The 24,241-nt window shown below is 35.2% G+C and overlaps 1 long non-coding RNA gene across 1 annotated transcript; it reads left to right on the top strand.

Annotated features, from left to right (window-relative positions):
- The first annotated feature begins 730 nt into the window (after positions 1-730).
- On the top strand, positions 731-24,076 carry LOC105464726 (uncharacterized). Its single transcript, XR_976956.2, has 3 exons — positions 731-806; positions 17,640-17,698; positions 24,001-24,076. It is a non-coding gene; the product is annotated as an uncharacterized lncRNA (long non-coding RNA).
- Positions 24,077-24,241: the final 165 nt, after the last annotated feature.

The following is a 24,241-nucleotide window of genomic DNA, read 5'->3' as shown; positions in this document are numbered from 1 at the left end:
GCCCAATGATGCAATGGTATAACCATTGTTTTATAGAATTACTACTTGTTTGTTAAGTGTATGAGAAGAAGAAACATGCATTTTTACTATCATTCATACTTACGTAATTATTTTTGCCTGTGCTGTTTTTTCATGTGGATTCTAATTACATTATGGGGTCACTTGCTTTCACCATAAAGAACTTCCATTATTATTTCTTGTCAAACAGTTTTGCTTGCAAATAACCTCTATGGTTTGTTTATTTGGGCATTTCTTTATTTCACCTTTATATTTGAAAACATGTGCTCTCTGTATAAGATTCTTGGTTGATACATTTTTCTCTCAGTGCTTTGAGTATGTCTTCTCACTTCCTCTGGCCTCAGTTGTTCCTGGTCAGAAATTAGCTGTTTCTCATATTGGAGCTTTTTTGAATGTGATGAAATGATTTTTCTTGCTGCTTTAAAGACTTTTTCTCTGTCATTGTCCTGAAGTATTTTTAGTATGATATACGTGGTTATGAATCTCTCTGCACTTATTCTACTTAGAGTTCATTGAGCTTGTTGGTGTAAGGATTAATGTCTTTTATAAAATTGTTAAGTAATTACTTGAAATATTTATCTGCTACTTTCTTTCTCTCTTGTTTTCTTTCTTTTGATATTCCCTTTACATATATATTGTTGTGCTTAATAGTGTCCCATGTATTTCTGAGGTTCTATTTATATATTTGTTTATTCTTTGTTTTTTAGAGCGCATAATTTCTACAGATTTGTCTTCAAGCCTGCTGACATTTTCCTCTGCCAATTCATATCTACTTGTGAGCCCCTTTGGTAAATTTTCTATTTCAAATATTGTACTTTTCAACTCCAGAATCTTAATTTGATTATTTATATTTTCTATATCTCTAGTGATATTCTATATTTGATGAGGTAATTATATTTTATCTTGTTTTTACATCTTTAAGCATGGTTTTCCTTAGGCTTTCAAATATAATTATAATAGTTAACTTTGAATACTTTGTCTACTAAGGCTGACATTTGAGCCATCTCACATCCAGTTTTTAACACTACTGCTCTCCATCTCCCATTTCTGGGGGTCACAGTTTTCTGTTTAGGTACCTCAAAATTTTTTGCTTGAAGTTGGACATTTTGGATAATTTATTTTATCAATTCTAGATATTGATTTCCCTTTTCTTTTTCTTCAGGTATTATATTTGTTTTTATTTCATTATGTGTTTATTTGTTTAGTAACTTAGGCAAGACTATTTTAATTTCATTGTGTGTTTATTTGTTTAGTAACTTGGGCAAGACTATTTTAGTAAAGTGTATTTTCTTTTCTGTATCTTTTTTTTTTTTTTTTTTGAAATGGAGTCTCCCTCTATGTCCAGGCTGGAATGCAGTGGCTCAATCTAGGCTCACTGCAACCTACAGTAAAGTGTATTTTCTATACAGTGTAAAGTCACCGTTGTCACTTCTCCAAGGTATAAGGAGATTATCTTTGTGTATGAAGATAATCACCCTGGTATAATAATGATTCTACAGGGCTTTCATAGATAATCTTTCCCTGATATTTCTGTTAACCTATCTACCTCTGTTGGCATATACCCTATCTGGTAGACATCATGAATTGCCCACTGATTGCTCTATTGATTTCAGCAATTCCCTGTGGCATAAATTACTTCACAGTCTCTTTGAAACAGTAGTTTTTTGAGGCTAGTTTTTTAGGTTTGTTTTTACCACATGAATGGTCTTTTTACCTTCCTTTTCCTGGTGTGTGTGTGTGTGTGTGTGTGTGTGTGTGTGTGTGTGTGTGTGTGTTGTAACCTGATAACCTATAGTTTGTCCCATTGTTATCATGAGATATCTAAACTCCCCTCTATTGCTTACCACCAAAATCTCTGTTTTGCAAATGCCTTTAAGTTCCCTACATTGTGGTCTAAATGAAGTCAATTTTCCTGGAGAATGCTTTGGAACTACCCTGTGTTATGACCTGTTTCACCCTCTATGAAAAATCTCTGCATGCCTTCTCTATTGCTTGGAGTAGGGAGAGTGGCCCAATTATTTTAGAGTGACACACTAGCTTCATGAACAGAGCACTTTTTTGGGATCTCAATGTCTTCTCAGCTTGACTCTTTTAGTATGGAACCCCTCTGCCTTTTGAGCAAGTTGGTTGAGGGGCTTTATTATTCTCAGCTTTCCATGCCTGACTTGAGATCCTACCCTCAAAATGGGGTGGAGAAAGTAAGCCCTTTCCCTCTAATATATCCTCATTTGAAATATAGCCTCTGCCACACACTGCTTGGCAGAATGAGAAATGACAGTGGCATGATTCTTCTGAAGTAGTACTGTTTCCCTTGGCTGCAAGCTGGGAAAGAATAATCTCTATCTTTTTGGCTCACCCCTTCAGAGTGGAGCTTTCATTATGCTGAACTGAGGCAGGAAAGATTGGTTCATGGTTCAAGTCCACACATTCTTGTTTTTCTTATAAAGATTTAGTACATTTTCTTGAACAAGTGTTTATTCACCTTTTGTATGCACTTAGAACAATTTCTGGAAACTGTATTTTTATTTTTTAAAATTTCTTACAGTTATTTACTGGGGAGAGAACTTTTCATACCACAATTCTGGAACTATTTTTCCTCCCTTGCTGTACTTTACAAATTACTAAACTACTCTTAATGACAGCTATTTAGTTTGCCATTTGGAAAATAGCACACTAGCAGATTGAAGATAACCCTTTTAATGTCTGTGGACAGTGGAAATAAATTTCTGCTATTGGCCAAAGTATCTAGGTCATTTATGAAGAGCTTCAGAGTCAGGAATTGCTGATACCAAGTGTAATCAAAATGCTGATTGAGCTCAGATAACCATCTCTGGGGCCCAGATCAACCATCCTATAACATTCATTCATTGTAACACATCCACTCTATAGGCTAATCACAAATAATAAGACTATATGTTTGTAATATAAAGGCTACTGCTGCATGTCCAACTTTAACCTAATGCCATTTTTTTCCTCATAAAAAGAAAAGCACATTGTGCAGGACTTTGCCTCTACATGCTCTTGGTAAATTGACTTTCTTGACATCCTCATGGGACTATCAGCGGTGCTTCAAAACTGTTGACAAATTTTTCGGTTAGAATTGTACTGCTCTAGTCTTATCAGCTAACTCCAGCCACATAATTGTCTTCTTTGAAACTTACATGTCATATTTTCAAAGTTCCAGAAAGTTTATAGTCTGTTTTATAGCTATATAATCTGTTTTTATATATATGTTATACTCATAGTCTGATATATATAATCTGTTTTTATATGTGTTATTTTTATGGACATATATACATGTTATGTCCAATATACATATATAGTCTGATACATAGGTTATATACATGAGACATATATAACATATATACACACATATATAACAATATAACCTGTATATCAGACTATATATGTATATATAACATATATGCTATAAGGACACATTTCTATATATATGTCACTCAAAAATGAGCTGATATTCAAGGTATATTGATGGACATCCACAATGCATACTGTAAAAAGTGAAGTAGAGGTTCCTCTTCAAAGAGACTTTCCTCCCCGACTAATTAAAAACAAATAGTAACTTCTCTTAAAAGCAAAATGTATTGAAAGACCTGTGCTACCACTCTTAAATATCTGTTAGCCATAATAAAGAAATCAATATACTTTGTGTTCTTAGCTCCTACAATTTAGCCTAAATATTTGCCCTGGCATGCTTATACTGGTCCAAACAAGCATTAGGTCATAGTCTGTTCCTCTTCCTTATTTGGAGGTGTTTTTACCTTTCTCAGCATTCCACAGGTTACTTCCTCCTTCCTTTGTTCTCCTCCATCTTTGCCTCTTTTGAAAAGTTTTAAGTTGCTAGCCAATCCGGACAAATACAGAATGTGAGGTCCCGTTCCAGTTCCAGCCAATGGAAGACGGACACAGCAGCAGAGTGGACGCTTCAGGTTATAAACAACCCTGTCTCCTTTGTTCAGTGTACTCTCATGGTAAAACTGCTGGTGAGTGTACCCTTTCTGCAGAAAGTAAAAAAAATGACCTTGCTAAGAAAATTGAATTTATGTTCAAGTGCTATTTCTTTGCAGCACGGGGGAACAAACATTTGCAACACTACCATCATTCTGTTTTTTGAACCTACCCCAATGTCAATTAAAAAAAAAATTCTAACCCTGTCTCTCTTACTTCCTCGAGGGCCAAACATCTTAATAAGCCGATTTGCTGTATGCATATAGTTGGCACAAGCAAAAAAATCTTCTTAACCACTTCCTGAAAAACAATTTTTTTTTAAACTAGGGAGTTTTATTAAAATGTTTTTGAATATTCAGGATTTAATCTTTATCATTCCTCGACATACTTTTTTTTTTTTTTCACTTATCACTACACCAAGACCATCTGGTTGGTGCAGCTCCAAAAGTGACATCCCAGTGAAAAAGGGATCTAAGAGATTAAATTTAAATTTGATTGAAGCATCTGCATTCACTAGTTTGACTAACATGATCTCAGTTATGAAAAATAATGATTGAGGGGGCGGAGCAAGATGGCCGAATAGGAACAGCTCCAGTCTCCAACTCCCAGCACGAGCGACACAGAAGACCGGTGATTTCTGCATTTTCAACTGAGGTACTGGGATCATCTCACTGGGGAGTGCCGGACGATCGGTGCTGGTCAGCTGCTGCAGCCTGACCAGCGAGAGCTGAAGCAGGGCGAGGCATTGCCTCACCTGGGAAGCACAAGGGGGAAGGGAATCCCTTTTCCTAGCCAGGGGAACTGAGACACACAACACCTGGAAAATCGGGTAACTCCCACCCCAATACTGCGCTTTAAGCAAACAGGCACACCAGGAGATCATATCCCACACCTGGCTGGGAGGGTCCCACACCCACAGAGCCTCCCTCATTGCTAGCACAGCAGTCTGTGATCTACCAACAAGGCAGCAGCGAGGCTGGGGGAGAGGCGCCCGCCATTACTGAGGCTTAAGTAGGTAAACAAAGCTGCTGGGAAGCTCGAAGTGGGTGGAGCTCACAGCAGCTCAAGGAAACCTGCCTGTCTCTGTAGACTCCACCTCTGGGGACAGGGCACAGTAAACAATAACAAATGGAGCAGAAACCTCTGCAGATGCAAACGACTCTGTCTGACAGCTTTGAAGAGAGCAGTGGATCTCCCAACATGGAGGTTGAGATCTGAGAAGGGACAGACTCCCTGCTCAAGTGGGTCCCTGACCCCTGAGTAGCCTAACTGGGAGACATCCCCCACTAGGGGCAGTCTGACACCCCACACCTCACAGGGTGGACTACACCCCTGAGAGGAAGCTTCCAAAGCAAGAATCAGACAGGTACACTTGCTGTTCAGAAATATTCTATCTTCTGCATCCTCTGCTGTTGACACCCAGGCAAACAGGGTCTGGAGTGGACCTCAAGCAATCTCCAACAGACCTACAGCTGAGGGTCCTGACTGTTAGAAGGAAAACTATCAAACAGGAAGGACACCTACACCAAAACCCCGTCAGTACATCACCATCATCAAAGACCAGAGGCAGATAAAACCACAGAGATGGGGAAAAAGCAGGGCAGAAAAGCTGGAAATTCAAAAAAATAAGAGCACATCTCCCCCGGCAAGGAGCGCAGCTCATCGCCAGCAATGGATCAAAGCTGGATGGAGAATGACTTTGACGAGATGAGAGAAGAAGGCTTCAGTCCATCAAATTTCTCAGAGCTAAAGGAGGAATTACGTATCCAGCGCAAAGAAACTAAATATCTTGAAAAAAAAGTGGAAGAGTTGATGGCTAGAGTAATTAATGCAGAGAAGGTCATAAACGAAATGAAAGAGATGAAAACCATGACACGAGAAATTGGTGACAAATGCACAAGCTTCAGTAACCGACTCGATCAACTGGAAGAAAGAGTATCCGCGATTGAGGATCAAATGAACTAAATGAAGTGAGAAGAGAAACCAAAAGAAAAAAGAAGAAAAAGAAATGAACAAAGCCTGCAAGAAGTACGGGATTATGTAAAAAGACCAAATCTACGTCTGATTGGGGTGCCTGAAAGTGAGGGGGAAAATCGAACCAAGTTTGAAAACACTCTTCAGGATATCATCCAGGAGAACTTCCCCAACCTAGTAGGGCAGGCCAACATTCAAATCCAGAAAATACAGAGAACGCCACAAAGATACTGCTCGAGAAGAGCAACTCCAAGACACATAATTGCCAGATTCACCAAAGTTGAAATGAAGGAAAACATCTTAAGGGCAGCCAGAGAGAAAGGTCGGGTTACCCACAAAGGGAAGCCCATCAGACTAACAGCAGATCTCTCGGCAGAAACTCTCCAAGCCAGAAGAGAGTGGGGGCCAATATTCAACATTCTTAAAGAAAAGAATTTTAAACCCAGAATTTCATATCCAGCCAAACTAAGTTTCATAAGTGAAGGAGAAATAAAATCCTTTACAGATAAGCAAATGCTTAGAGATTTTGTCACCACTAGGCCTGCCTTACAAGAAACCCTGAAGGAAGCACTCAACATGGAAAGGAACAACCGGTACCAGCCATTGCAAAAACATGCCAAAATGTAAAGACCATCGAGGCTAGGAAGAAACTGCATCAACTAACAAGCAAAATAACCAGTTAATATCATAATGGCAGGATCAAGTTCACACATAACAATCTTAACCTTAAATGTAAATGGACTAAATGCTCCAATTAAAAGACACAGACTGGCAAACTGGATCAAGAGTCAAGACCCATCAGTCTGCTGTATTCAGGAGACCCATCTCACAAGCAGAGACATACATAGGCTCAAAATAAAGGGATGGAGGAAGATTTACCAAGCAAATGGAGAACAAAAAAAGTGGGGGTTGCAATCCTAGTCTCTGATAAAACAGACTTTAAACCATCAAAGATCAAAAGAGACAAGTCCATTACATAATGGTAAAGGGATCAATTCAACAGGAAGAGATAACTATCCTAAATATATATGCACCCAATACAGGAGCACCCAGATTCATCAAGCAAGTCCTTAGAGACTTACAAAGAGACTTAGACTCCCATACAATAATAATGGGAGACTTCAACATTCCACTGTCAACATTAGACAGATCAATGAGACAGAAAGTTAACAAGGATATCCAGGAATTGAACTCATCTCTGCAGCAAGCAGACCTAATAGACATCTATAGAACTCTCCACCCCAAATCAACAGAATATACATTCTTCTCAGCACCACATCATACTTACTCCAAAATTGACCACATAATTGGAAGTAAAGCACTCCTCAGCAAATGTACAAGAACAGAAGTTGTAACAAACTGTCTCTCAGACCACAGTGCAATCAAACTAGAACTCAGGACTAAGAAACTCAATCAAAACCGCTCAACTCCATGGAAACTGTACAACCTGCTCCTGAATGACTACTGGGTACATAACGAAATGAAGGCAGAGATAAAGATGTTCTTTGAAACCAATGAGAACAAAGATACAACATACCAGAATCTCTGGGACACATTTAAAGCAGTGTGTAGAGGGAAATTTATAGCACTAAATGCCCACAAGAGAAAGCAGGAAAGATCTAAAATTGACACTCTAACATCGCAATTAAAAGAACTAGAGAAGCAAGAGCAAACACATTCGAAAGCTAGCAGAAGGCAAGAAATAACTAAGATCAGAGCAGAACTGAAGGAGATAGAGACACAAGAGCCCTCCAAAAAATCAATGAATCCAAGAATTGGTTTTTTGAAAAGATCAACAAAATTGATAGACCACTAGCAAGACTAATAAAGAAGAAAAGAGAGAAGAATCAAATCGACGCAATTAAAAATGATAAAGGGGATATCACCACCGACCCCACAGAAATACAAACTACCATCAGAGAATACTATAAACACCTCTATGCAAATAAACTGGAAAATCTAGAAGAAATGGATAATTTCCTGGACACTTACACTCTTCCAAGACTAAACCAGGAAGAAGTTGAATCCCTGAATAGACCAATAGCAGGCTCTGAAATTGAGGCAATAATTAATAGCCTACCATCCAAAAAAAGTCCAGGACCAGATGGATTCACAGCTGAATTCTACCAGAGGTACAAGGAGGAGTTGGTACCATTTCTTCTGAAACTATTCCAATCAATAGTAAAAGAGGGAATCCTCCCTAACTCATTTTATGAGGCCAACATCATCCTGATACCAAAGCCTGGCAGAGACACAACAAAAAAAGAATTTTAGACCAATATCCCTGATGAACATCGATGCAAAAATCCTCAATAAAATACTGGCAAACCGGATTCAGCAACACATCAAAAAGCTTATCCACCATGATCAAGTGGGCTTCATCCCTGGGATGCAAGGCTGGTTCAACATTCGCAAATCAATAAACATAATCCAGCATATAAACAGAACCAAAGACAAGAACCACATGATTATCTCAATTGATGCAGAAAAGGCTTTTGACAAAATTCAACAGCCCTTCATGCTAAAAACGCTCAAGAAATTCAGTATTGATGGAACATACCTCAAAACAATAAGAGCTATTTATGACAAACCCACAGCCAATATCATACTGAATGGGCAAAAACTGGAAAAATTCCCTTTGAAAACTGGCACAAGACAGGGATGCCCTCTCTCACCACCCCTATTCAACATAGTGTTGGAAGTTCTGGCTAGGGCGATTAGGCAAGAGAAAGAAATCAAGGGTATTCAGTTAGGAAAAGAAGAAGTCAAATTGTCCCTGTTTGCAGATGACATGATTGTATATTTAGAAAACCCCATTGTCTCAGCCCAAAATCTCCTTAAGCTGATAAGCAACTTCAGCAAAGTCTCAGGATACAAAATTAATGTGCAAAAATCACAAGCATTCTTATACACCAGTAACAGACAAACAGAGAGCCAAATCAGGAATGAACTTCCATTCACAATTGCTTCAAAGAGAATCAAATACCTAGGAATCCAACTTACAAGGGATGTAAAGGACCTCTTCAAGGAGAACTACAAACCACTGCTCAGTGAAATAAAAGAGGACACAAACAAATGGAAGAACACACCATGCTCATGGATAGGAAGAATCAATATCGTGAAAATGGCCATACTGCCCAAGGTAATTTATAGATTCAATGCCATCCCCATCAAGCTACCAATGAGTTTCTTCACAGAATTGGAAAAAACTGCTTTAAAGTTCATATGGAACCAAAAAAGAGCCCGCATCTCCAAGACAATCCTAAGTCAAAAGAACAAAGCTGGAGGCATCACGCTACCTGACTTCAAACTATACTACAAGGCTACAGTAACCAAAACAGCATGGTACTGGTACCAAAACAGAGATATAGACCAATGGAACAGAACAGAGTCCTCAGAAATAATACCACACATCTACAGCCATCTGGTCTTTGACAAACCTGAGAGAAACAAGAAATGGGGAAAGGATTCCCTATTTAATAAATGGTGCTGGGAAAATTGGCTAGCCATAAGTAGAAAGCTGAAACTGGATCCTTTCCTTACTCCTTATATGAAAATTAATTCAAGATGGATTAGAGACTTAAATGTTAGACCTAATACCATAAAAATCCTAGAGGAAAACCGAGGTAGTACCATTCAGGACATAGGCATGGGCAAAGACTTCATGTCTAAAACATCAAAAGCAACGGCAGCAAAAGCCAAAATTGACAAATGGGATCTCATTAAGCTAAAGAGCTTCTGCACAGCAAAAGAAACTACCATCAGAGTGAACAGGCAACCTACAGAATGGGAGAAAATTTTTGCAATCTACTCATCTGACAAAGGGCTAATATCCAGAACCTACAAAGAACTCAAACAAATTTACAAGAAAGAAACAAACAACCCCATCAAAAAGTGGGCAAAGGATTTGAACAGACATTTCTCAAAAGAAGACATTCATACAGCCAACAGACACATGAAAAAATGCTCATAATCACTGGCCATCACAGAAATGCAAATCAAAACCACAATGAGATACCATCTCACACCAGTTAGAATGGCGATCATTAAAAAGTCAGGAAACAACAGGTGCTGGAGAGGATGTGGAGAAATAGGAACACTTTTACACTGTTGGTGGGATTGTAAACTAGTTCAACCATTATGGAAAATAGTATGGCGATTCCTCAAAGATCTAGAACTAGATGTACCATATGACCCAGATATCCCATTACTGGGTATATACCCAAAGGATTATAAATTATGCTGCTATAAAGACACATGCACACGTATGTTTATTGCAACACTATTCACAATAGCAAAGACTTAGAATCAACCCAAATGTCCATCAGTGACAGATTGGATTAAGAATATGTGGCACATATACACCATGGAATACTATGCAGCCATCAAAAAGGATGAGTTTGTGTCCTTTGTAGGGACATGGATGCAGCTGGAAACCATCATTCTTAGCAAACTATCACAAGAACAGAAAACCAAACACCGCATGTTCTCACTCATAGGTGGGAACTGAACAATGAGATCACTTGGACTCAGGAAGGGGAACATCACACTCTGGGGCCTATCATGGGGAGGGGGAAGGGGGAGGGGGAGGGATTGCATTGGGAGTTATACCTTATGTAAATGACGAGTTGATGGGTGCTGCACACCAACATGACACAAGTATACATATGTAAGAAACCTGCACGTTATGCACATGTACCCTACAACTTAAAGTATAATAATAATAAGTAAATTAAAAAAAAAAAAAAGAAAAAGAATGATTGAGTACTTGGTTGTGTATTGTGTTTTCTAAGTCCACCAAAACTGGCTCAAGAGGGAAATGATTGTGGTAATAATGGATTTCTGTAAGTTTTATACAACTATGTTTGTACTTCTTGTACCCAGCCCCTCCAAATGACAAGTCTAGGTGTGATTATGTGATATTTAGAGAAAAAATTAAGTTATAGTTACTTGAATAGAACACATAATTTCTGTCATAGTGGAAAGAGAGCAACAACCTTACGCACCTGTGTAGGAAACTCCTTAGACCTTGAGAAATACAGGAGAAACAGAGACATTAATGAATTTGTCTTCCAGACCTGCCCCCTTAATCTTTTCTCTCAAAGAGAAAGAATCTGATGTGGCTCCTCTAAACTAGTATAAACACCTTAATTTGGCTGGGCGCGTTAGCTCATACCTGTAATCCCAGAACTTTGGGAGTCTGAGGCAGGTGGATCAGAAGGTCAGGAGTCTGAGACCAGCCTCGCCAATTGGCGAAACCCCTTCTCTACTAAAAATACAAAAATTAGCCGGGTGTGGTGGCACACACCTCTAGTCTCAGCTACTTGGGAGGCTGAGGTAGGAGAATCACTTGGACCTGGGAGGCGGAGGTTGCAGTGAGCTGAGACCACAACATTGCACTGCACCCTGGACAACAGAGCAAGACTCCATCTCAAATAATAATAATAATAATAATAATAATAATAATAATAAACAAACCTTAATTTAACCTGACTTTTGGGTCTGCATCTCCCTGCCAAATGATTCTGATCATAATTGAATCAACACATCCGTCAATATTACCAAGAAGTCTTCTGGAAACATCAGGAGGACCCTGATATTGTCCCTCTCACACGAAACACCTGGCAGCAATTATGGATGACTTTTGCAAATGCAATTCCATAGCCATTTCTCAATTATTCTGTGTAGCAGATGAATGCAACCTGGGTGATGGAGTAAACAGAAAGGATGGCTTGGATAGTTGTCTTCTAATTGAACTATGATGATATTCAATACTTTAAACTGAACTAGGAATTTAAAGACCAGCTAGCTATCTGGAAAACCACATTGGAATCATTAACTGATATAGGTCTCACCTGGGAAGCCTCAACAGTTGTGCTCAACATAATATTTCCAAGGTCACCATATGTGCCCTAGGACTGAACATCTTATGTAAAAGTAAAGCATTTGCTGTCTCTTTCCTGGAAACACAGCCTTAAACCAAAGAGGTTGCTATAGGAGTTTAAAGAAGCACAAGCAGTAGATCATGTATCCCTCAGATGACTACATATTCCTCCCCAAAATGAGGCTTCTAATGGTCTTTGTGGGAGCTTTCTTGTGGGATAAGTGACTGATTACTTATGCTTACCATTTGGGACATTATCTCTACAATGGGAGTCATCAAATTAGAAAAGACAGTAGAGGCCGGGCGCAGTGGCTCAAGCCTGTAATCCCAGCACTTTGGGAGGCCGAGGCGGGTGGATCACAAGGTCAGGAGATCGACACCACAGTGAAACCCCGTCTCTACTAAAAATACAAAAAATTAGCCGGGCGCGGTGGCGGGCGCCTGTAGTCCTAGCTACTCAGGAGGCTGAGGCAGGAGAATGGCGTGAACCCAGGAGGCGGAGCTTGCAGTGAGCCGAGATCGCGCCACTGCGCTCCAGCCTGGGCAACAGCGTGAGACTCCGTCTCAAAAAAAAAAAAAAAAAAGAAAAGACAGTAGAAAGATTCTTCCTGATGTTAGCTGAAGTGATCAGTAACACCTCTTCAGTCCCCAAAGTGATTTAAATCAGTCTCAACTCTCTGGTCAGGGTTGTTATGCATTACATAATTTCCCTACTTTTTGTTCTCACCAAATTGAAATCTGTGAAATAGTTTATGGATTTTTTTTTTTTTTTCTTGGATCTGGTTAGATGTGGAACTCAGGGGTGAGGCATTGCTGAGGACAATATTGTAGGTTGGTTTCATCTTCCTGTATAGAATCCTATTGAAAGTTGTTTTAGTTGAACACTGTATGGCACAAATTAAGTAGATATGGTCCCAGTCTTTTTAAGTTAGATTAATTCGAGTAGATTGTAGAGTGGTATATTCATGAAAAAGATGCATAAGCCAAAAAGTTATTGAAACAAGGTAGGAATCTCTTTGGATTTCTTGTGTTTGTGTATCTTTCAAGCAAGTAACTTGATGTCCTTAGCAGTGGACAATCTTTTTACTAATGTTTTTATAGCATACCTCTTAGAAGATTAATAGTGTCTCTCTCTAAAACCAAGTCCAGTCATGCTGACTATGTAGTATTGTAAAGATAATGTATTCTTCTTGAAAAAAGGGACAGTCATGCTTGTCACCCAATATAGGAGATTCAGATTTCCTTTCTTATAAGTTAACTTACTGCAAGTGCAATGAATCTGGGCCCATATTGTGTTGTTTCCTTGGGACTTGGAATCTAGGGAAAGCAACACAGATGCTGATGCTCATGAAGCTGACTGATCTGTGACTTATAACATTTTTAATCCTTGATTCATAAGGTCTCATGTCTTACAAATAGCATTCAAAAGATTATGGCAGGCAAAATATTTAGGATGCAAGTGGCATAAAACGGCGGACCATGAACATTTTTTGGCATAGGTGTAATATGTTTTAATCATATCTTTTGGATTATGTTAAGTGAAGAGTAGGTATAGACAAAATTCCAAAAGGAAATATTTTAACAAAAATAATAATTTAGCTAACTTTATATTTTTTTCTTATTTTAAGATAATTTTAATTTTATTAAAAACAGAAGACAATGAATTTTCTTTGTTTAAAGACAGTTAAACTCCTTTGAATTATTTACAGAATAAAAATGTTTGCTTTGGGACTTTAATATAATATATAAGGCATTATACATTCTGTAAATAGCATGAGTAAGAAATATAGACCTTAGAATGATTAGAGTGTCCATTCTTGAGTGCTTTAATTGGAATATATGAACATACTTATTTGAACTATTTCTATATTTTATGAAATATATTTCCCCAGGCATAGGTTAACATATTTTGTAATATTTTATTTAATATGGTTTAGTATAATAAAACGTCCACACTTGAATATAAAATTAATACAAGTCTAAGTTGCAAATGTGGTGACATTCAACCCTTCTTCATTTTAGGAAATAAATGCTAAAATCTCATTTTTATAGTTGCAAGATAAGCATTTTTCCCCCATTTTGTATTCTTAGAGGTCATTTAACTGAAGGCCACCAAAACAGTTGTCTCATCAAGTGTGAAAAGAGGTATTTACAAAGACTTGAAACATTCTTTCATATTCCCAATGACAATATTTCAAGCAAGTAGTCAATAATACTATAATGTTATAAAGCTAGGAGAAATACATCTTAAAATAAATGATTAAGTTTATACAGTTCCAGAACTGAACAATTTTTCTCTGTTTTCCAAATATTTGAGTATTGTGGTAAAATAGCTATTATGACCTCTCCTATGGCTCGTCTTTCATCTTTAGACAAAATTTATTTTTAAAATTGAATAAGCAACACTTAATTGGAGTTTGCATCTGACTGTTGCCTAATAAAACATAACAAATCATATAATAATTTCAGTTTGAGCATTTTATTTATCAGCACTTGCTAGACAGATTAACTATAACTTAACAGGTGTGAATCTGAAAATGCAACCCTATTTTGGAAGATTCTAAGAAATATATCTGATTATGCACAAAGTTCTTACAATATAGACAAGTCAATAAAATTATTATTTTCATATCAAATGAGTGCTGGAAAATTTTAGTTAAATTTTTGTTACAGATCTTTGAAGAAACAAGTGGCTTATTTTAGAGATAAATAGTAAGATTTGTTCTTAATAGTTTAAAACTACTATTTGAGATTAATTCTTTTTTCATTATATCATTTTAGATCACTATATTTTGTATAAATGAAAAACCTGAGTTAAAGAAAGATTAAATGTCCTAAATGATATCAATAACTAATGACTGACGGGGTGGTAAGCCTAGAATTTTATCTTAATTGGTGACACTCAAGACACTCATGGTAAAACACTTTTTATATGTCTCTCATCGACTCAAATATAAAGGAAGAAGTCACCATACTAAAAATCCATAAACCCTATCACCACTATCCTGGTAGAAATCTCTACTTAGTAGTAACATTTTTTTTTGTTTTGACATTGAAAAAGTATCACTTGAATTGCTTTTAAAAGAAATTTCTTTTTCAATTTAAAATAAAAAGTTATAGAGCACTAAGAAAGAAGCCACATATTTGCAGTTGATATAATTTAGGAAATATTTCACCAAATTGCTAATGAATTTTACCTTGTTTACTTACAGAAATTCAAATTCCACATCTCAAAATCTTTAAATACAAATTAATAATTTTAAATATAAGGAAAATATTATAGACATGACTAGCCTACATATAAGCTCATAATACTGCCATGTGCCAGGCTATGTGAACAGCCTACACATAGTACCGTTACACATAAGCACATAATACATAAACACATAATACTGCTAAAAGAGAGACAGTCACTTTGATCATTTTAAGTGAAAATTTAAAATAATTTATATTCAATTATAATTGTCAATTGTCATCTAGAGTAACTATATTTAAAAATATAATTTCTTAAGTTATTACCCTAAATAAAACTCTAGGTTATTGAAGATGGTCTTAAAAGAAATTTAGTATTGTACTATCATTTTTATGATCATGATTTTGGTAGATTTTCTGCATCATTCTATAATACTTCTTTATTAATTAAAGGTATAGTAATATGGGCATAAATTATGCTATGTAGCCACTGCTTGACTCTCTAGGGCAATTCAATAGATCCCACAAGAGAGATTTGTACTGTTCAAATGGAATAGACTGATTTCTTTGAAGAGTTTCAATACCAAATAATATACTACATGTCTTTAAAAGTCACACAAGTGTGTATACCTAAGGATGTAAGGGGAGATAGTGTTTTGCATTCTATTTAATTTTTCAAGCAAAAATGTTACTAACAATAGTCTATATGTTAATCTTTTGAAAATTGGCTTTGAAAAGAGTAAAAAATAAACTAGACATACTCTATACTTTCTAAAACATGCAAATTTTGAGACATATCATAAAATTAATGTCATGTGTACAATTCAATACTTATCATAAAAGTGTTTTAAAACATTTTGTAACCTCAATAATCTCGTCCAATAATTGTTAATTCTCATTCTCTCACCTCTTCCCTATTTCTTGCACCAGGCAACCAGTATCTGCACTTCCTTGTCTAAGTTGTGACTTTGAGATTTTAGACTTACAGAAAAATTATCAAAATTCAGAGATTAACATTAGTATGGTGTATTAATCTGTTCTTATGCTTCTAAAAGGACATACCTGGGTAATTTATAAAGGAAAGAGGTTTAATTGCCTCACAGTTTGGCATGGCTAGGGATGCATCGGAAAACTTATAACCTTGGTAGAAGGGAAAGCAAACACATCCTTCTTCACAAGGCAGCAGGAAGGAGAAGAATGTGCGCAAAAGAGGCAAGGGTAGGGGGAAAACCATCAAATCTCAGGAGAACTCATTCACTATCATGAAAACAGTATGAGGGTAACCACTCCCATGATTCAATTACCTCCCACCAACACCCTCCCACAACACCTGGGGATTATGGGAACTACAATTCAAGATGAGATTTGGTAGGAGACACAGCAAAACCTTATGTGGTATGATGAACTGAACGGCAGAATTTACTTGGATTTCACCATTAATATTCATTTTCTGATTTGGAATCCAATCTAGGATTGTTTTATTTCTCATCTTGTTATGATAGGTAGAATTAAGCTCAGCCTGTCTTTTTCCCCAAGATGTCATGCTTTAATGCCCAATACCTGTGAATATTTTACTTTACTTAGTAAATAGACTTTGCAGATGTGATTAAAGGTTTAGGTGCTGAGTTACGCAAATTATTCTTTATTTCCCAGGTGGGTTCTTTCTTATTGCATAAATCCTTAAAAGCAGAAAATTGTTTCTGGGTGTGGTCATAAATAGATGTGAAGAAAGAAGATAGGTGACAGAGATGTGAAGTTGTTTGCATGAAGGATAAGGAAAATGGGCCAAACCAAAAAAAGTTAGTCATCAACTGGACGCTAGAACAGCCAAGGAACTGAATTTTATCCCAGAACCTATATAAAGAAACACAGCCCCACGAATACCTTCTTTTAGCCCATGAGAACCATGTCAAACTTCTGACGTACAGAAGAGTAAGACATTAAACTTGCGTTTAGCTACTAAATTTGTGGTTTTTTTTTTTTTTTTTTTTTTTTTTTTACAGCAGCATCAGGAATCTAATACAGTTTTCTCCAATCTGTGACAAATTTCAATGTTTCATTACATTTTATGATCTTGACATTTTTTAGCCGTCAGGTCATTTATGTATAGAATGTTTTTTAAGTTTTGTTTCTCTGACTTTTTAATGATCAGATTGGAAAGGACACCCCAAAACTGGTTTGCCCTTCTCCGTGCATAAATCAGGGAGTTACATGGTGTTAACCCAGGCATTGTTGGTGGTATTGACCTTGAGCAATTACTTAAAACAGTACCTGCTAAAATTATACACTGTACATTTACTAGTTTTCTCTTTTACAATATAGTTTATAATTCTCATTTTGGGATTCTATTGGTGACTTTCTATCCCTCAAACTTTCTACAATTTTAATTGGGTCTCTTCTCTAAAGAGTTGTGTCTTTTTCTTTCTTCCACTCTTTCTTTCATCATCAGGGACTCAGGCGTGCTCATTTTATTCTTTAGGTTATAATTCAGTGTTATCATTATTGATTTTGTTCATCAAGGTATTGTAAGTTTGCTGTGGGGAAAATTTTCAGGTTAGTTCCCTATGCACTTTTGACATTTCTCTGTTCTCTTTCCTTTCTCCAGCACTGGAATCAATGAACTCTACAAAGATCCTGGACTCCTGCTGCTGCTACATAATAAAGGTCTGGGCACTGGGTCTGCTGCTTGCTTCTGGGGTATTACCGATAGATTTTGAACTGTAGAAGGGAAAAATGTTCTTCAGTGATTTTTAATATTATTAATTCTCAAAGTGAGTTTTGGGTTACAGAGGCAATTTACATGTTAATTTCTGTTGTCTTAAGTCATTTATTTTTTATTTCTATTACTTTGAAATTTTAATCAGAAACCAGTTTTTATTGTGCTTATTATCATTGTGTAAAATGAGCACAATGCTATAATAGGGATATTCAAGAAAACAATCATTACAGATCATTATTGATGATTATGTTTTGAGGCACGATAAAATTAAGCATGAAAAATACTATTATTAAAGAAAGGTAGAAAGAAATATAATTAAGTATCAAAGATTATCTCAAATAACTACGATAATAATGTTGTTCTTAAAGAACTTAAATCCTGGGCAAACAATTTCCACTGTGAGTCCTCAGAGCTGTCATAAATAGCCTTGTATGTGCTTTTAGTATTGATTTGTACTAGGGTCTTTGGAAATTTTACTTCTTTAGTCTCAACCATTGATAGTAGAAGCTTAGAATTTCATATCCTAAAATAGATCTTGACTTCAGGAAAGTGGCTTGACACCCAAGTAAAAACTATTACAGTATTATTTAACTTTATTAAACTTTAGGTATTTTATTTAAAATTAAGAATATAAAAGTTTATTTTGTAAGGGTTAGTTTAAATGCTATAGTTCATATATATACACAAAATTTTGGAACATTCTTTAAATAGGTATCTTGTACCTCCATATATTCTTAACAATACTGCAGCTAACTTGGCTAACTTGATATTGTTTTAAATGAATTGCTCAAATATGCTGTGCAATCAAAATAAACTAGGTAGACAATTTTTTTGGCATTATTTTCCTAGAAAGTTCAGAAATATCTGAATGAGAGCCTAAGGACCTCTTCTATGAGTAAAATGCATGGACTTTGGTGCTTAATCCTCATATTATCTAATTTGGCAGCTCTGAGAAATTATTTGTTCCTTGCTTCTTATTTGCCCCAAATTCAACTCTTTCATGCTTCAAAGGGTGCTTCTAATTTTAATGTACTTTTGGTTGGATGACTATGCCTTGCTAATCCTATCCGCATCCCCCATTACTTTATTAAAGACTAGGCAGTCATAATTTCAAAAGGCTTAGTTTTATTAGACAAAGAGTTTTAATACTTTTAGCTTCTCCTAAAAAAGCAGTTACAGTGTCTTTCTGCCACTTTCACCCAAGGTGAAATATTACTTATGATTTACACTCAGAGAATATTGAACGTGAAAGAGGGTACTAATGGCTACAGGACAAATGAAATACGCATTGGAGTACATAAAGTCTATTGATCATGCTACATATACACCTTTCATAATTGTAAATAACTTTAAGTGTTTTTCTAATCAGAGTAGTATTCCAATAAGGATGTTCTATGGCTTGTAAAAGGGTTCAAATTATTTGCCTTTAACATCAGGATTTTACTTTTGTCAAAATCTTTTTTGATAAGAGGAAATTTTACCAGAGTTTTTCTTTCTGTCTTATTCTGTTTTCTATCAATTACTAGGAACCATGAGTTGCTCAAGCTACTTAGATTTTTTCATATAATTGTCCAACATATGCATGATATTTATATGATTGCATGTTTTCACATGAGAAATCCAAAGCTGGGAGAATTTCAGTGTAATCTCTGAAACTTCTGATAGAACAGAAGTTCAGATTTGCAATCAAGTGCCATATCATTTCAAATCCTCATTCACAAATCTCATGGAAAAATAGCATTATTACATTTATATTTTAGTTTTCCCCAACTTTAAGTTTCACAATTTATTAATTATTAATTGTTCAAAGACAAGAAGTGTGGATAATATGAGATTATACACTAAAGCTGTATTTCTGAGATGAAATCACAGCTCTGCTACCTACAAATTATGTGATCTTGGAAAAGTCACAAGCTTTCTGCCCTGAGTTCCCTCAGTCTGTGAACCCTCCCAGGGGAATCCACAGTTGTTTTAAAGAATAAATCAGTTTATGTAGTTAAAATATTTATCTATTTTATAATAAGTGTGTTATCTTATGTAAAGTGTTTATATTTATTTCATTTTAATTATTTTGAACTGTAATTAGATTTAATATATCTAAATTTTTAATAAATACATTTAGTTATAGCTAATTAAAATATAACTATATAAGGAAATATAAATATATTCATACATGTTTTATTTTATGAGCATTTTATATGTGTATATATTTTTAAGTAATATACCCTTTTAAGTATATCTGCTTATATATTTTACAAATGTGTGTATGTAACTATAAGTGATACATATTTGTAAATAAATATAAATATAATATGTAAGGTAAGTGAAAAATAATACTGTAGAACAATTTGGATAGTATATGTAAAGTGCTAATACTTATTACATCTTAGTTATTTTGATACTTCATTACCAGGAAGAATTCTATGTTATCTACAAACTTAGAAGTTTTCACTTTAGTATAATTTCTACACTGCTGAGAAAAATGTTCATAAGAGACTGGTCACAGAATGGGACAAAGGGGAAAAGTTGCTATTTATTTGATTTAGATGTTATAATAAGAATATACCTATAATCTTTGTTCCCATTTTCATACCCTATATCAATTTCTCATTCATCTAGGTACACTTCATTAATCTCAGTAACCCTATTTGAAATATGGTATACTTTAGAACACTGCTGCTTTTGAAAATTTGAATAAATAAAACATATGCATTGGTTATACTTTTTCTCCATGCTTCTTATCCCCTCAAAACAAACATTTAGAAAATTGTTATCATCAAAGCTACTTTTTTTTGAGCTGTTGTCATACACTCCCCTCAGAAAAATGTTGCAAAGTTGGTATAAAGTTCAGGAAATATAAAAACAAGAACAAGATAGTTGAAATATGAGGTGTCAGGGCACTCGCCCAGGCCTGGAGAATTGCCAGTGATATAGCTGTGGTATAAACTCGTATATGCTTGTCTCCAAAGCGACTGTCTTTTCACTGTGTGGATATTTTTCTCACAAAGTGAAATTTTGCTTCATCGATGAATAATAGGATCTTATATAAAACTTTGAATGACATAGGAGGGACAATTTGCATAAAACAAGTCCTCAAATTGGCCACAAGGTATTTATAATGTATAAACTAGGTTGTAAATTTTGTTTCATTTGTTAAATTTTGTAAATTTTCTTGTATTTCCATGAAAAATACAATTAATGCAAATTTATTTTTCTTACTAAAACCGTGTGTATGTGTGTGTGTGTGTATGTGTGAGAAAATGGAAGTTTAAAATTGTTAGATAAAAAAATCATTAAGAATACACTAAAATATGTCAAAATTCGTGTATATTTTGATTTGCAAACTGAATCTTGGTACAATTTAGGCCAAAATGTTTATTTTCCCTATGGATTAAGTAAAAGCATAATATGTACTAAACAAATTGTCCAAGGTCTCATGGTAAATTTTGTGAAATCCTGCATGAGAACTTACTTCCCCTGACATTAAAGAGTTGTTCTTTATTTATTCCTAATGCATTTCCTATACATTTTTATAATTTAGAGAAGTATGCTACATAAATATTAGTATATACAAAAACTAAATAACTATAAAATACACATGACAACCTTGCTGTCAGTTTGACCTACATAAATTAATGTGCCAGCTCTAATAAGTAAAAAATAACTACTGTGTAATAACTTTTCTTGTCTTCTCAGAAATAAGAAATACTTTCATTAATGTGGTCATAGATGCTTTGTATGTCACATGTGTGACATAAGTGCAAGTTATTTAACAAGTAAAAGTTCATAGAATCTTCTTAAACTTCTTTCTTAGCTGCAAGGTGAAATCCCTGTAATAATTGCATATAGTGAATAATTTCTATTAATTATAATTCGACCTTATTCATGAGGATATAATAAGCTATAATGTCTGGAATTTTATTAAATGCAGAGGCTCTGAATTAAGAAATATTTTTTTACAAAATATGTTATTGTAGAAAATTTATTGTTCTTTCTGTGCCTCTATCATTTTTCTATAACGTGAGAATGATGATAATACGGGAGAAGCCGGTTACGAGGAATAAAAAGTTCATCTACAGCATTTACAAAACACCGCTTTGTTTTTGGCCTTATATTTTTTTCTTTTAAGTTTGATGTAGCATATACCTTTGTAAATTTTTTATAAGACTTCATTAAATACATTTTTTGTTTGTTTGTTTGTTTGTTTGTTTGAGACAGAGTCTCGCTCTGTCGCCCAGGCTGGAGTGCAGTGGTGCGATCTCGACTCACTGCAAGCTCCGCCTCCCGGGTTCATGCCATTCTCCTGCCTCAGCCTCCCGAGTAGCTGGGACTACAGGCGCCTGCCACCTCACCCGGCTAGTTTTTTTTTTGTATTTCTTAGTAGAGACTAGGTTTTTTTGTATTTCTTAGTAGAGACGGGGTTTCACCGTGTTAACCAGGATGGTCTCCATCTCCCGACCTCGTGATCTGCCCGTCTCGGCCTCCCAAAGTGCTGGGATGACAGGCTTGAGCCACCAAGCCCGGACTCATTAAATACATTTTTAATGAGGCTAGACTGTACCAAAAAACTGCTGGTATTTTGAGTTTTGCTTTATTCTTACCTTTCTTGCTGAAAGACTGCCATTTTCTAGAATTGTGACTGTTTTAACAATGAGAAAAAATAGTATATTCTCCATAGTATTATGACACTCATGCAATCAGTTTTTGGAGGAAGTGGTCTACATGTCTCGGTGAGGTGCTTAAGTCAGCTCTGCCTCTAGCAATATCTACCACACAATATTTCTTCTGCCGATATAGGTTTCTATAGTGGAAAGCGGTTTTGTGATATCAGATAGCAATGATAACGCTTGGTAATGTTAATTTTCCTGTGTACCCTAAGAAGATGATAAGTTTTTATAAGCAATTAAAACTAATTTCTTAATACAGTAGAAAAAGCCATAACATGTACATTTGTTTTACAGTTACCATTTCTCTACTTTTCCTTCTTGTCGAGTGTGGTTTAGTTTAACGATCAACTTAGAGCTTATAGCTCAACTAGAAAGTAGTAAGTAGCAGTATCTCTGAAGTTACTCTAAACTGTTTTCTCCTAAAGTTACTACTATTTCTCTTTAAATTACTACTCCATGATAGTTATGTATATTTTTAAGGCCTTACTCTACCTAGCTTAGATTTGGTCTAAGTCACCAAATTTCTCCCTTAGCAACTGATTTCAACTTAGTATTTATAAAGCATATTCATTGCCATATGAGATAACCGCAATGACCTGGAAGAATTTATGCAATATATAAATGAAGAATAATTATATATTTCCTCTGTGCAAGAAAGAATATAGAAAACAAATTGCAAGCAGTATAAAATATATATTAGAATAAAATATGAAACATTAAAGCAAAAGGTTACATTAAGTGTAAAAGAGGGCAAACATAAATATTATGTTTTAAAAATAAGACAAGTTTAAAGAGATAGAACTTGAAGTAGTGTACATAAGCGTATATCAAGATGCTTTCAAATCTGTATCAACATAACTTTGCTTTTATTATATTTAATGTTATAATTTCAGTGTATCCTCATATTAATAATGGAAATATTAATCCTTTCTAATTTTTCAGAAAAATAATTATTTCTTGTGGACTAAGGGCTGATGATGGTTTTTATTTTAAATGTAATAGCTAATAATAAACAGATAAAATCAGAAGAAAACCAACATGAATATTCTTTAGTAAAATTATTAATGACAAATTACACTCAGTAGATTTAAATACTACTCACCTTATAAATTTTATTTTTTAAAATTATACTGCAATTCTGAGGTTTCTTAAGGGACATTGTGCTTTAACTGAATGTATGTATCCTACAACTATTGTTTTACCAAACAAAAACATCTTGAATGTGTTTACGTTGTAGACAAATTAACGGATTTTTTTCGTATTCAAAATACCAAGACATTTCCAGATTAGAATATTGTCTAATTCAAGGCAACCTAACATCAATATTGAATTATTACTAAAATTTGTGTGTTCCATAAGTATTGTTTAACCAATGAATTATTTATTGTTAGGAACAATATTATTAGGTTGAGAAATATTTAACATAGAGGATAATTTCTCTGAAATCTTCTCGGTTAAGAGCACCAGGAAAATTAATAGACATATTATATTTACAAGCAAACTTTTCAAACTTTCTTCTCCCCCTTGCTTTGCTATTATCCTTGCCTCTGAGTGTTAATTCATCATTCTTTTTATGTCAGCTGTCTGCACTATTAGTTGAGGATTTCCAAAATGCCGGAAGATGCACCATCAGCTGTAGATACTTGAGTCAACAAGGTAATATCGGTTGATTTTGTTCTAGACAATACACATACACATAATTGCACAGAGTACACGTTGTGGAGGCACTTGGCATATTTCAAAATATAATCTTTTGTTATTGCACTAAGTGCCTAAAGCGGCACAGAATTTTCACAATAACATTTCTGCCCCCAATTATTT

This window comes from Macaca nemestrina, chromosome 16 (genome assembly GCF_043159975.1).
Source record: "Macaca nemestrina isolate mMacNem1 chromosome 16, mMacNem.hap1, whole genome shotgun sequence".
In the NCBI taxonomy this organism is placed as follows: domain Eukaryota; kingdom Metazoa; phylum Chordata; class Mammalia; order Primates; family Cercopithecidae; genus Macaca; species Macaca nemestrina.
Note: the sequence above shows the minus strand (reverse complement) of the source record. Positions and strands in the feature narration are given on the sequence as shown.